The sequence below is a fragment of the Acinonyx jubatus genome, chromosome E3, assembly GCF_027475565.1.
Source record: "Acinonyx jubatus isolate Ajub_Pintada_27869175 chromosome E3, VMU_Ajub_asm_v1.0, whole genome shotgun sequence".
In the NCBI taxonomy this organism is placed as follows: Eukaryota; Metazoa; Chordata; class Mammalia; order Carnivora; family Felidae; genus Acinonyx; species Acinonyx jubatus.
Window position 1 is genome coordinate 1,069,159 of NC_069398.1, and position 14,228 is coordinate 1,083,386.

The window sequence follows — 14,228 nt, forward strand, 5'->3', positions numbered from 1 at the left end:
GTATATGTGTGTGTGTGTGTGTGTGTGTATATATATATATATATATATATATATATATATATATATATGTATGTATATATACATGTATGTGTATGTGTGTGTGTGTGTATATATATATATATATATATATATATATATATATATATATGTATGTATATGCAAAGTGTTGCCTACGACATTTATCGGCCTAGGAGGATCACCTGGGAGGCTCAATCTCAGCCTATCCCTCAGCCATTATTTCCAGATTACTGTGAAACTGGTGGTTTTACTAATTTCTGTTGACAAAAGATCAGTGCCTCCCCCGTACTTAGGAAGGACCCCAGGAGAATTCTGAATCCAAAAGTTTTGTTAGCAAAATCATCTTAGTAGGAATGGTTCATTAAATTACTTCCTGAAAGAGTCCCTTTCTGAGTATCTTTAGATATCTCATAATTTACTCACTGTTCATATGGTTTTAATTTTGGTCACACAGAAATGAACGCAGTCTATAACGGAGGCCATCAAAAATGATTGTGTAATCCTCTTTATTTGGGTAGCTGGGTGGTGAACTGGTTTAAGACTATAAAGTCTTTCTCCGCTGTGATTCCCTATTTTTGATCAAAATGTATCTTTGGAAATCCAAAGGCCATGAGTGTAAATGTGTTTGTGAAATGGGCTAACTTGCCTTTGCTGTGATTAAGTTTTAAGAGGGTTGTTCTTCAAGTAAGTAAACTACAGTCAATCAGTGACAGCTGGCTTTCATGGGGAATGCGGGCAGCATTCATGATTTTCATACAGAAAGCAGGTTTTTCAACTCTTATCTGCCCACTCACACCCTCCACACATGCCAGTGTTTCCTCTATATTAGAAAACTCATGGATTATGAAGAGAAAATTGCTTCTGTGAACAGTTGGAGGGAAGTATTACCTTTGGGCAAAGGTTTCTTTTCTCCCTTGCTTACCTGCTTCCTTCTTTCTCTCTTTCTCTCCCTTGCTCTCTCCTCCCTCCTCTCTTTTCTTCCATCTTCCCCCCCCCTTCCACCCCCCTTCTCTCTCTATCCACCTGTATTTCTTTCCATCTGTCTTTATTTTTGTACGTAGAACACAGAAAGCTTTCCAGATATCTTCTACTACTGCATTTTTATTGTAACAAATGTTTTGCACCCTAAGGGATAATTGGAACCTGATTTTCTTTTTCTTTTTTTGTATTCTCCGTTCATATACAAGAACTAATTAATATCAGGCAATCTGCTGTACCCTAATCTTGTAAATAAAAGTGAATATTCAAACTTTTCTTGTCATTTGATTTTAACCAAGCAAACTGACTCTGGAGGATGCCTAGGTTACATGAAAAGAGCTGGATCTTTTCTCTCTTATCACCAAGTGATGGATTTTTACAACATTGCACTTTGCTTGTTATAACTTTATTGGGCTGAGCATATTTTTATGTTTGTCTACTATAACCTTATCCCTCAAACTTCTGTTTTCTCTATTACCTGTCTTAATTTTAGAAGCTGGATTCATTTTAATCTGTATTTACTTGGACTTGGGAGAAACAACCATCAGTCTTCACTTACGGGCTAGCTTTAAGTATCACAAAAATAAGTTTATTTTTCTTTCCAATTTTTTTTTCTCTCTCTCCATGAGTGTGACACAAAAGTTGAAGGAGATTTCGTGTAAAGGAATTTTTGCTGCAATTGCCTTCTTCCAAATTACAACTGTAAGATTTGGACAGTAAATAGTCATATTTTGAGATTATGAGAATCCGTACATATCCCTTGTCATTTTTTGTTTGATAACAGAGAACCTGGTTGGATGGGTCATTCTCGAACTAAATAGCTATTTACAATGTCCAGTGAAAGATCATTTTGGTGTTGTTTTCTGCAAAATTTACAATTTTTATATTAGAATTTTAGTTGAGTTTGCAGTACCAGAGAAATGGAATGTGATCCAAAAGAGGAAGGATTTTTTATGAAATAATAATAAGGCTTTATTATTATTAAACTTCTATTTACGTTTAGTTGTAGCTATTTTGTTTTTTAACAGTTTCATGTGTGTTAGTTTCAAAGTCGTCACAGAGTGGATTGAAACAAGTTCTTTGAAAGAATTAAAACGCAATTCCTTTTAGGAGACCTGAATCCTCATCTTGTACTGGTTTTTCAACCAATGTAAAAATAAATAGGGAGAAAAGCAGTTTTTTGCAATTCCAACTTTATTTTGTTACAGATCTGAAAACTCCAGGATGTTATAATACATTAGGTCTTTATATATTTATGGGTAGAAGTCTTTGTCCTTCTGTTTGTTTTCCTTCATTTTTATGCAGAGTTGAGCGTTTGCATGTATTATAAGCAATAGTAAACAAGAGCAAATAAGGGCATCAGGAATTTTCTAATCATGCATTTTAATTTATTTGAATTAAATCACATAACAAAATAGCAGTCTTGCCTATCTGATGCTCATGCTGCCCCCTCCCTCTGTTTGCATGGTACTAAAAAAAAATAAGTAATTCTTTAAAAGTCAGCTTGTAACATGTAGGGTTCAGCTTGGAAACCTTTGTATTTAATTATTCACTAGCTGCAGTGTTCCAAACAGTTTTCAGGAGTGCTTTTTTATCAATAGATTTAAAGTTTTCATGAAAAGTTGTGTGTGTGTGTGTGTGTGTGTGTGTGTGTGTGTGCGCGTGTGCGCGCGCACTTGCCCAAAAAGCTGAAACAGCTTGTGTCAGCTATAGCAACGCGTTTTTGATTCAGCAAAACTAGGTTATGAATTCAAGCAATTAAACATGACAAAAAGCCCAATTTCACTGCCTAGATTAATACACTTCCAATTTTTCCTGCTCCATAAAAATTTCAAAGTGTTCTTTCTGGTTAGGTGTTTGCATAACCTATAAGGTATTGGAAGGCCCCCATTTCACATTTACTTATGATGTCTGAATACTTTGATGTAGCAAATGTAAATAGGACCAATTGGACATTCTTAACACAATTTTGTATTTGCAAGTTCTTGTGAAATTATTTCAGTTGAGTTTAAAGGAAAAGCGAGAACAGTCGTTAGTTCCCTAACATTAATCGGTGGTGAGTAATCTTTCAGCTACTTCCAATGTCATGAAGGCCAGGAAAGGCTTTTTGAGAAATGATATAATTACAGCAGAAAAAGTATATCCCTGTTCCAAGGGTAGCAGTGATTTTTTTTTAATGATGCAAGAGTGGTTATGTTTATTACTTTTTCTCTGCTTGAACAGAAGTAAAGTCTGAATTCTGTATTCATGTTGATCTAATTAGCCAAAGCTCACTGTTCTTTCCAATGGGTCTTTTTACTTACAGAGTAATTAGTACTCCCAATGAGCCACATTGAAATTACTGCAGTTTTTGGTAAGTTGGTTGAATTTTCTAAGCTGCCTTGATACACTTTGATCACACAGAGACTATATACGCACAGACATAGACAATCGAGAAGCTCCAATACTTTTGCCTTGCATTGTCCGTCCAGTGCAGAAAACCAGCAACAGCCAAGTGAGTCAAGTTGGCCTCTACACCTGGTGTTTGCTTTGGAAAGAGAACCTCTATCTATTAGCAAGGCCTCTGCCAGCCTTTCTTTTTCTCTTCATGATAATTCTGCATCTGCATTTGCTACCCGGGGATGGATTTTTTTGTTGTTCAATTGAAATCTCTACTTTTAAGAAAATCAGTTGCTTATTCGGCTAACAAGATGAGAGTACCCGTTGTACCTATTATAATTATTTGAATGTTGCAATAGAGGCTTTCTGTTTTATTATAATGACGAGGATGATGAAGATGGTGATGTGTTAATATATCAGCAGTAATAGGAATAAGGATACAATGCTGATGTCTGCCTGGGCACTCACTGCCTCTGTGTGTCGGGCATTGGACTGAGAGCTTCAGCATGTTTTCTCTGGTTCTTAACTCTGCAAGGTACGTGTCTGTATGCCTAATTTAGAGATGGAGAAGCAATCTTCAAGACTTGTTATAATTAGAGTAAGAGATTAGATTCCATATTTTTCTGACTCCAATATACCAAGATACCATTGAAAGTTATTAATGTGAATTTAGAAAGATACACAAAATGGGTAGTCAACAGATGCCATAGGCAGGTAGTTCTCAACGTTGAGCGATTTTCTCACTCCCCTCACTACAATAAGGACGCTTGGTAACATACTGTAGACATTTTGGGTTGTCATAATTGGGACCGGGGGTGCTCCTGGCATCTACTGGGTAGACACCAGGGATCGTGCTGAACATCCTAGGATGCACAGGACAAAACAACAAAGAATTTTCCAGCCCATAACGCCAGCAGTGGTGACTGAGAAATCCTGTCCTAGGCGATATCAGTGATGCTGTGACTAATATGTACATGGTCTGATTTTTCAAGAGACTGGATAAGGTACATGAATTTCAGTTATTAAACTTTTGAAATCTCCAGTTGGATACTGTGAATGGGATCATAATGCAAAATCAGAAGGTCCATATTGTCTTAAATTTGACTTTAAAATTTTACTGCTGCCTACTCTGAACATCTTTCTTTATAAATATGACATGGGTCATTGTGATTAAAGTACCTACTTTTCCCCAATTTACTCAGTGTTACCTCTTACGAGTGCTGAAAAATGAAATTTCTTCCTAGGGTACTGCTGTCAATAGAAATGCACCATCAAAAAATGAGTTCTGCGCCAGTCGTTGTAAGAACTTTCCTTGTTCCTCCTCAGCACTCAGACACCATTATTTTTTCCTTATCGTTCAAGGTTTGGCTCAGAGGCTTATTTGCTTATTTATTTGATAAGCACTTAAGTAGTGTTTCATATGTGCCAAGCACTGTTGTAAATGTTTAAAAATATTAATTAATGTAATCCTTACACTAAGCCTAAGGGGTTGATACTGTTCTCAACTACTTTTTACGGAGGAGAGAACCAGAGTCCGGAGAAGTTGGATAATTTGCCCAAGGTCACACAGCTTTTAAGTGGCAGAGCTGGGATATTAACTCTGCAGTCTGTGCTCCTGTCTTGCCATGCTCTTTAATCATTTCAATTTGTAGATGTGCAGAAGCATGCTTGTGTAGGCACATCTTCACCTGAGTTTTGAAAAAAAGACATTTTCAGTTTCATTCTGGGGGTGTTGGATTAAGTAAAGTAACTTAACCATTTTTAATTGAGAGTGAATGATAATGCCCACAGCTCTGTTTTGTACTTAACTCCTTGTGAACGTACCCTGAACTGGGATCAGGAAGACTTATGAGGTTCTCTTTACATGACCACCTCCAACAAGAAAAATCGCCGAAGGAAAACAGTAGCATTCAGAAGGGCATAATTTACAGGATGGATTATCTTTGCTCTATTTTCTATTTAATAGTGGTATTAGAAAAATAAAATTTGTTCAACTGCATCCCCTAAGGGGTCTTCAAGAAACTTAACTCTTTGGTTTCCTGGTGCTTTAAAAGTTTTGTAGGGAGCCAAATGTGGTCGTAACCAAGTGGACGTGGGCACATTGATTCCCAGCTTGATCGTGCTAAAGTCAATCCATTTATTCTCCCTCATTAAGACCATGGAAACAACCAAGCCAATCCCATTCTCTGCTGAATATCCAGTATGTAGTAAAACTGATGAAGAGAAAAACAATTTGAGTAGCTTTAAAAAAAAATTAACGTTTATTTATTTTTGAGCAGGGGAGGGGCAGAGAGCGAGGGAGACACGGAATCCGAAGCAGGCTCCGGGTTCTGAGCTGTCTGCACAGAGCCTGATGTGGGGCTCAAAGTCATGAGCTGTGAGGTCATGACCTGAGCCAAAGTCAGACACTTAACTGACTGAGGCACCCGGGTGCCCCTGAGTAGATTTTTAAATAGAAATGCCAGTTTGACACACCTTCATTCTGTGTCACGAGAAGAAAAGATCTTGCAAGTCTGCTATTAAACATGGGTACCTGGATGGGCAGAAAACCAAGATGGGCATAGAGAACCTTAATAGATTTCAGTTGAATGAATGAATACATGGAAGAATTTGTATTTAAAAAGAATTCTTATCAAGGGTATGCATGGGTTTGTACTTTAATAGAAAACATCTTACATCTTGAATACAAAATATTGGACGAAGAGGAGGTGGTGGCAGCAGGAACCACCCACCTATCTGACAGACAGTAGTTCCCTGCCAGCTGCCTCCTCAGACTTCTAACCCAGACTTCACATGACTTCAGTGTTGATACATAGCTCACTATGCATTGCCCCACAGAAAGCTCAAAGATGCTGAACCACAAGAATGGATTGCATTCTACACAAGGGGAGCCACAGATTCCTTCCTACAAGAAGGGAATGGCCACTGCCCTTGAACGGCTATGGTGTGGCCGTCCAGCCTTGCCAAAGCCATGGAAAGGGGCTCTTGAGCCACCCTCCCCCAACCCAGGGACATTATGGGAACTGAACTGGAAGTAGAAACCACTGTGGTTGTTCTTAAGTATTTCAGGCCCAGTGAACTCACATTTACACAGAGAAAGCAGAGTGAATCCCATTTCAGAACTGTCAAAAGACCATTGTTGGATCCATTATCGTCAAATTTCCTTTTTTAATACAGTTCGTTGAATTGGCTTTTGTGGAATACCTATTCCATGTAAGTGTTGGTTCAGGAAGTGGTTTAAGATTGAACCAGAATTTATTGTTCAATGGTAAATAAGGGGGAATAAACTCACATAGCTAAGGGTACCCAATAAAATTCTGTAAGTATTGTCCATTAGTCTGTTGTGCTAAAATACATATATTTCACTTAGTTGAATAAAAAAAGGAAATTGGATTTAAAATGGCCATTTTAATTCCATATTTAATGGAATTGGTTTCTAGCATATTTCCACATTTAGTGTGAATCTACTTAAAAATAGAGACAACCAGTGATAAACTTTGTGTGCCATTAAAAAGAATGTGTCCAGCAAAGGGAAAATGAGTTTTGGCTGAGTCTCTATTATCACATTTCCCCAAGGAACTAAAATATAAAGGTTACCTCAATGTTATAAGTAGTTCAGGCTTCAACCTTTGCTGCTGATGGGAAAAGAAGGCCAGCTTTGTTGCAATGCACTAACTAATTGCTCAATATATAGAATTATGCATTATTATTATCATTAGTACAGATACTGTCTACTGAGTGTTTGCAATGAGCTATCCACTGTGTTAACTTCTGAATATACACTACTGAATTGACTCCTCTCAGTACTTTTATGAGGCAGAGCGTTCTTTATACTCATTTTTCATCAGGGAAGACTCAGTCTTGAGATGATTTTTCTTCTAGGTTTACCAACAGCTAGTAAGTAGAAGGATTGATAATCAAATGATAGATAGACCGACTGACTAATGACACAGAATGAAAATTGGCAAAGAACATGAATATAGTTTTTAGAAAAATAAATGTAAATACCAGCAAGGATACAATATATGTTCACATATGTACATATGTGAAAGTTTCATTTATATATATAAACATTTCTTAGATCAGATTAGAAACGAATATGATGAAACAGGCTTTTTATACACTGTTGAAGAGACTGTGGAATCATTCATTCTTTTGTGGAAGACAATTTGGAAATGTTTATATATATATAAAAAAGTAAGTTTTAATCTGGTGTTTCCACCTCCAGGATTTATGTAATTGCTCAAGTTTGCAAAGATGCATGTTGGTTGACTACAGCATAGTGTGCAGCAGGAAGAAAAACTGGAAGAAATTAAGTGTCTAACACTATGGGATTGGATGTCCTGAAGCAGTGGCTGAGCTGTAGGAAGTTTACAAGAGTCCAAACTGCAGAAATGTGTTAGGAAAACTTTGTTAGAAAATTAACACACATATGCAAACTCTTTATACACATGGCAAAATTGCAAAAGGTAACTAAGGGACTGCAGAGGGTGGCCACCTCAGTGGTTACTGTGGCATGTGACTAAGAGGGGAGCAGGGGAGACACAGAGAAATTGCTTTCAGGATGATTCAAGACAGATAAGTTATAGAGGCCTGCTGTGCAACATGGTGCCTGGAGTAAACATAGCATTGTGCGCTGAAAAATTTGTTAAGAAGGCAGATCTCATGTTAACTGTCCTATACACACACACAAACATGTGCGCACACGCACACTGGACAGAAGGAAACTTTTGGAGACGATGGATGTGTTTATTACCTTGATTATGGTGATGGAATCATGGGTAGATTCAGGCCTGCATCCAAACTCATCAAATTATATGCATTAAATGTGTGCAAGTTTTTGTATATCCGTTATACCTCGATGAAACTGTTAAAAAAATTTAACCTTTATTCCTTTTTCTTTTCAACAAGCAGGCACTATTTTGATAATAAAAAAAAGTAGTTTATAGAACAAAAAAAAAAAAAAAGAGAGAGAGAGCTTCCATTTGTCGAACCACCTATGGTCAGTCCCTCACCCCCAAGTGGATAGAGATCACCTTAGATATCAACATTGGTATTGTATGTTAGAACATAGCCCAAATTGCTTTGAAAATGTGCTTAAGAGAGACTTAGAAAAGGAGGTAAAGAAACCTAAAAATGGGTTGATTTAAAATCGTGTCCTGGTTAAGATTTTGGGTTGATGTGTGTTCTGAAACGATGTGGTTGGCTGTTGGCAATTTCTGAAAATGATAAAGCTAACTGTTAACCGTAATGGTTTGGCCACACAGGAGAACAAAATTCCCCTGATGCTGCAGACACTTGTCATTCATCGGAGGTACTGCAAAATCATGATCCTTATCCTTCCAGCTGCGCGTGTCTGTCAGGGACTGTGGGCTGCTAAAAGTTGTATACTATTATTTTTTTATTCATCTCTGGGTCATTTCATCTTCCTGTGCAAGCCACATGAATGGCTGTGTATGAAAATTGTATTTTGTGCTGAATTTCCCACTGTGAAAGATGTTTACTATATATTTATGAAAACACTGCAATAACAAAACCCTTTATATAGCCTTTCAATTTGCTGTAAGGGCAGATAAAATATTTTTATCTCGAACTGAACTTCATACCTTGGGAGATTCAGCAGGCCCGACTCGGAATAATAAAACACTTCAGAGAAAGGCAGGCGCTGTTCAGATTGCTTCAGAAACCTGTGTACTTCACTCAGCAGACCTCAATTCCTTTAAACACACCAACTGAATATATAAAACCTAGAAGGAATCGGTATAATTTATGCATCATTAGACAATATTTTTTAAATTTGTTAAATACTTTTGTGATTTGTCTACAGAGATTCAGGGTGATTCTTAAAAAGTGGTGTTAACTTAATGCCAGAAAATACAGGAAGGAGGCTGGTTGTCCCCTAAGTGGATTAACAACACTCATTCTTCACCTTCATTTAGGCTTTGGCAGTGTTTTTAATTGAAACTTTTATCAAGAAAATTGTAGATTCACCTGACGTCATAAGATATAATACAGACAGATCTCTTATACACTTTACCTAGTTTCCCCCGAGAGTATTATTTCTCAAAACCATAGAATCACATTACATCCAAGATTTTGGCATTGCTGCTATCCACTGATCTTATTCAGATCCCCCCAGATATATTTGCACTCATTTGTGTGTGTGTATTTAGTTCTACACAACTTTATCACATGTGTGGGCTGATGAATCCACCATCACAGATAAGACAGAGATCACTTCCATTATAAGGACCCCTAACCTCCATCCCTAAACCCTGTCAACAACTAATCTGTCCTCACTTTCTAAAATTCTGTCATTCCGAAATGTTGGCAAATGGAATCACACAGCATTTAACTTCTTGGGATTGACGTATCTGCTCATCATAATTTCTTAGAGTTCTATCTGAGTTATGGTTTGTATCAATCATTTGGTGTTTTTTTTTTAAATTATTGCTCAGTAGTATTCCATGGTATGCATGTGCCACAGCTCTTTAATCATTCACCTGTTGAAAGACATCTGGGATGTGTTTGGCTATTACAGACAAAGTCGCTATGAACATTTCTGTACAGGTTTTTGTGAGCACAAGTTTCATGTCTCTGGGATAAATGCCCAGGAGCAGGCTTTGGTGATTTTTGATTCATGAACATTATGGAAAACATTAATATGTTGCGCCCGTTGGAAGTCAATGCCAGTTGCACACAAACCAATAAAAGGAAAAACATAAAATCTTACCCACATCTTAATGTTTATTTCTACATAAACACAGCACTAAATATAGAGAATAGCCAGCATTTATGTAGCATCCACCATATGCCAGTCTGTATTCTAAGCCTGTTGTGTATGCTAACTCATTTGTCCTCACAACAGCCTCATGATGTACACGCTCTTATTATCCCCACTTACAGATGAAGAATCAGGCACAGAATGCTTGAGTAACTTGCCAAGATGATACAACCAGTGCATTTAGGCAGTCTGTCTTGAGAAGCCATCACCTTAACCACTACTCCCATGATTTGAACCTCATTCACAGATCACAGGTATTGGTCATACCTCTGGGTCCGCTGAGATGGCCACTCTCATTTGTTTGCGTAAACATCTCTCAGGATGGCTCTGAAAAGAAAGAAGAACTGGAATTGGGTCTGTAGAACAATCAGCTGGCTGACTTCACTGCCCTTTAATTCAGTTGCTCTGTCTTTAAGCTTACTTTATTTGACCATCTCAGCCAGATGGAGGCTTCTTCTGGCTTTTAGATCTCCCAAGAGGTAGATTTCACAACTCTCCCTTGGTTACACACTGCACTATTTCACAGGCAGTATGTTCTGCCTTTCGGCATGCCCCAAATCTGTCGTATGGCAAACTGAGCCCCTTGTCATTTGTCTACCTTCATTGAAGATGTGGAATTGATGGTGACCATGTCTATTCAACAACACAACACAGAGATACCTATTTCTAACAGAATCTTGCATGGCTGCTTTACATTAATCATGGAGCTATTCGTTCCTCCAAAGGCATTTCATATTTCCACCAGGCTTATAAAGTATTTAATATTTTCATATGCTCCAGTGTAAAGCCATCTGTTGCAGTGACAGGACAAAATGTTGAAGACAAGAACAAGCGTATGTTTATGGAAAGATTCCATGAAATGTTAACAAGAAAGATATGTGCTACTCTAGGGTGTCTTGTAGAAAATGGCCAGGGGAATTTGGAAGGCACAGCCTCCAGCACTGGTGTTTATAAATTGGCGTTTATAAATTGCAAATGTTCCTTTTTTTCTGTCTCATAAACTCGGACTAGATCAGCAATGTAAATGGTGGCAGAGATCTATTTGACAGGAAATAATGGTATTATTTAATTTTTGGAACTTTATTTCATCTGTTCTTCCTGTGCTTCATTTGACTTTTTGCTATTCATTTGAACAAGTGGATTGGGAGCCTGCTGTGTGCTAGGCGTGCATGTCTCTGGAATAGCTAGATTGTGTTTCTAAACAGCTAGAGCTGTTCCTCAGTCCCTAACTTTTAATAGCCATGTTGCGGTCTTGCTAATATAGAAACGCTCAGATGGGAATCAATTTGACTGCCCACTTGGAACGTATCAGTTGAGGCGCGGTTACCTAAAACTGTTGCTACATCACATTGCCCCTTGCTGAACTGAGCTCAGAAAATCAAAGCAAATGCCTCCAAGCTAAGGCCCTGACGCTCTTGGGGAAAAAACATCACAGCTAAAATGCCCTGAGTATCTGACAAGCACTAGGGGAGACGCTGTACATTAACTGGCTTATTTAAGCCTCCCAAGCATCTTATGTGGCAGGGGTGGTCCTTGTCTTCATTGTACAGATGAACTAGAAGTGCTAGAAATGGTAAAGCAATTTAGCCAAGACTGCACAGCTCATGCTCGGTAGACCTTGGATCTGGCCACAGGCAGGCTAAATCCATAAACAGCTGCTTAGCCACTGTGTTCTGTAACTGACACTAGGTAGACAGAAGCTTGTTCAGTGCTGTCTGATGGGGACTTCCCAAGGTGATGTTAGCTGGGACAGGCGGGTGAAAAGTAAGCAGATTTAAAATGTAACATCGAGCTTGATATCCTCCACAGACTTGCCTTGAGTTCTCAGCTACCTCTTCACCCTGTAAATAAAGTTGTCAGTGACCTCTTGAAAGCCAAAGGGAGGCTTGTGGAAGAAGTTGACATTGAAGACAGAAGAGCAGCTCTTTCAATGCTACAGCAGAACAAGATCGTGTGGGGCAATCCCCAGAGGCCTCCTTTATAGCAATTTTTGAATTATGTCCTACCAGCAAGTGTGATAAAGCATCTTAAATCAATCACTTACTCCCAATCATAATAAATGGATTAATGGCGTATGTATGAACCTAGGTCTTGACTGTACCCATGTCAAAAGATGGCAAATTCTGGGTAGCTATACTGAAGTTGATAAAATTAATGAAATAGCACAATTTAGGGAAATTTATAAGCAGAAACATGTTCAAGAAGAGCAAAATATCATTGGATCAAGGTAAGAGGAAGAAACAAGGAGGAAATCTGAGAGGAAAGAAAGGCAAGGTAGCTTGTAAGCAACATTATTTATTCAGTCAACCTCAGAAGAACATCAAGATTTGTTCTATAATCGGGCTGTTTTAGACCCATAGGTTTTGCCTGCAGGTGTTCATCTCAACAATTAGATTGTAATGATAGGTTATAAACTTCATGAAAACAGAAAACAGGTGAACAATATATAATTAATTCCTAGCACAATGCCTGGCCCATATTAAGACCTCAGGAAGTGTTTTCAAAGAATGTATGATCATATTGGATTGTGCCAGAATATTTATTATATATTAAATCCTGGTAAACTCAAGTAATAATTGCATCTATAATAATTAGGTAACATTTTCGGAATCCTGTGAGGAAAGACTGTATTATTTCTACCTGCTAGTTCCCTTTCTCCTGAAGCCGAGATATGTGGGTAATTATTTTCTGAATTATGATCAGGACAATATGCATAGTAAAAGCAGTGACACCATTTATATCTGATCTCCCAACTAAAATATTGATACAACCTTATATAGGGTGTACGGCAAGCAGTAACGTTCTAGCGCCTTCTCCCCCAGCACACCCTATTGGCAAAGAGCGACTTATGGTTAATGCAACAGTGAAAATAAATTATTACCATTCTCTGATTGTGTGACAGGTTAGTAATTAACTTATGTCAGTAGCTGGCCTCCCACAACTGTGTTTATTCAGCTTCATGGAGCACTTTTCAGAGAAAAAGGAAAGATCAGCAAGGCATTCTTTGTTTACTGTAGATGCTAGATGGTGGTGGAATGTATCTTTTCCTATTGACTAGGAAATAAGTTGGCTGTTAGGACGAGATTTTCCATTCTTCCAAATGATATGGTGATACAGGGAACTTGAAAGCTACCCGGGAATTAGAAAAGAATAAAGAAATTGCCCTTTATGCACTAATCGAGCCATTGTGCCTGTTTTCTTTGGGGTGTTTTCTACTGTAGGCTCGGCAAAGAGCTATGTGTAAAAAAAAGGTATGAAAAATTTTTAATTAAAAGGAAAAAATATGTTTTTTTCCCCATTGTAGGTTAAGTGCCTATCACACAGCCTAGGGACAATGGTATTAGATTTGTAATAAGTACAAGTAAAGCTTTTCATTTTGATTGGATTGGGTGTATTTTTCATCAGCATCTCCCGTGTGAGCCATGATTCCAAGACAGAGTCTTGTAATCTTCTGCAGTGGGAATGATTCAGCTTAAAAATCAATAGGGCATGAGGTATTTCAAGTTCTCATTATTGTAATGTGTCAACATCACTTCAGTGACCCCAGAGTCCTATGTTGGCTGGTTTTTCCCCTGATTTATTGTGCAATCTCACAGGGCAAACTATAATTTCACTTGGAATCAGAAAGTCTCCATTTATGGTTTGTGCCCCAGTCTCCAGTCATTAGGGCATTCGCAGGGAATCAATACCTCCTCTTGTTGCTAACAACTGAATGAAGTTGTCACCTGCTTAGATTACAAAAGAGACGGGTAAAAAGATGCGGTGAGGGTGAGTACATTGGACAAGCTCTGTTTTGAGGAGGGGTTTCTTTGATGTTCACCTTCTGCCACTGGGAGGGATGTCCACCTTTCTCAGGATGTTGGTTATAGAACCCCACCACCACTGAGTTAGCACAATATTTCATTTTCTTTCTCTCTCTCTCTTTCTTTTCTTCCTTTCTGTCTTTGTGTGTGTGTGTGTGAATTGTTGGTGAATAATGTAATTCTTCTTGGTTAAAACAAAGTAAGAGAGCCTTTCTTGAAAGTCTGAGTTCTTGCACATTTTCTAGAACCTGTTGAGTCATGCCATC

The 14,228-nt window shown here is 38.1% G+C and overlaps 1 protein-coding gene across 30 annotated transcripts in view; it reads left to right on the forward strand.

The window, feature by feature from the left end:
- Positions 1-14,228, forward strand: part of RBFOX1 (RNA binding fox-1 homolog 1) — a 2,045,752-nt gene that overhangs the window by 980,893 nt on the left and 1,050,631 nt on the right. The window lies entirely within an intron of this gene.